The sequence below is a fragment of the Halyomorpha halys genome, unplaced genomic scaffold, assembly GCF_000696795.3.
Source record: "Halyomorpha halys isolate HHAL.00 unplaced genomic scaffold, Hhal_1.1 Scaffold71.1, whole genome shotgun sequence".
In the NCBI taxonomy this organism is placed as follows: domain Eukaryota; kingdom Metazoa; phylum Arthropoda; class Insecta; order Hemiptera; family Pentatomidae; genus Halyomorpha; species Halyomorpha halys.
The window spans coordinates 1,469,772-1,471,012 of NW_027107476.1; the positions used below are offsets into that span (position 1 = coordinate 1,469,772).

The 1,241-nt window shown below is 27.5% G+C and overlaps 1 protein-coding gene across 3 annotated transcripts in view; it reads left to right on the forward strand.

The window, feature by feature from the left end:
* The window catches only part of Cpr (Cytochrome P450 reductase), an 81,163-nt gene that overhangs the window by 50,953 nt on the left and 28,969 nt on the right, over positions 1–1,241 (forward strand). Inside the window, exon 1 of one of the 3 annotated variants that reach the window (XM_014438960.2) lies at positions 345–423. The exons of the other annotated variants lie outside the window; for them this stretch is intronic. The gene's annotated coding sequence lies outside the window, so the exon portion shown is untranslated. Of the gene's footprint in view, positions 1–344; positions 424–1,241 lie in introns of those variants that run through there. 3 annotated transcript variants of the gene reach the window in all.

The window sequence follows — 1,241 nt, forward strand, 5'->3', positions numbered from 1 at the left end:
TTAATTAAAATTTAATAATCTATTAAAAGCAGGAAAAATTAAGATTAATTCTTTTAAAAATTTTAATCTTTAAAATTTAACAATCCGTTCTGTTTTTAGGTCAATTTCACTTACTATCCTGAAAATCCTAATTCCTGATCTAAATATTAGAGTATTTTCATAATTTACATTCTAGGCTGTCTATTTTCTCGGGCTCTATTGGGCAAATTTTCAGTTTCACAATTGCTGGTAAGAAAAATGAATCTAATAAAATAAAAAAAAAATGACTGGGCACTCAGTCCATTACGAGTGATCTTGTCTGCCCTCTTATCAGGAATCCTTATCAGGACCGATATTCTGAAAATCGTTGGCTTCATTAAACCCCAATGTGTGATAACGTAGTGTCCCTAGATTGATCTGTTGAGTCATTTCGAAAAAAAAAAGGTAGTGTTAATTTTACTAATTATTTAATATATATTTATATAATTTATTATTAGATCAGATAAAATTAGTAAATGGCAATATAGCGGGCATTACCTAAAGACCACTAAGGAATTATGGGGATGTGTTCAAGTGTCGAAATTATTCTCTGATGGTCAACGTATCGCTTTCACTTAATTATGTAATTTTGGGGATAATTAGATCACAATAAATTAATATATGTATCCTTTGATTTGTATTGGAGGGATTAAATTGTGATTAGATAATGTTAGATTGTAGCCATTAGTCCAAAGTTCAATATCATTAATACTACGAGTGGAACACTTGGATTCTTATTATATAATAAACTATAGTAAATATTTTTACTAACATGTTTTATGATTAAATATCTACCTTTAAATCAAATGAACCTTAATGATTATGTTAATAAGCGCTAATCCTAGGCTAAGTTATAGCAAAATTATTTTTTAATTCTGGTTTTATAAAAATTAACAGTGATGCGGCGAGAGGGATGCGCGGGGATCTTCTGAGCTCTGTTCTACCCCTCACACGTGGGGGATAGAGTGGATTCAGGGATCCTCAGGTGATTGTGTTATTTTATTATAAGGTTTATTTATAGTTTATTATTTAGGTTTATTATATTGTGTTATTTTATTTTATTTATTAGGTTATTTTATTTTGTTTATTTATTTTTTCATACACGTAGTTTGATTATGTTCGTTTTCTTTATCCTTCTGTTTGTATATATTTTAAGAGAGGTTTTATTTATTTTTATGTACTTTTTTTTATTTATTTATTTTCATTCTTATATTATTTTATTT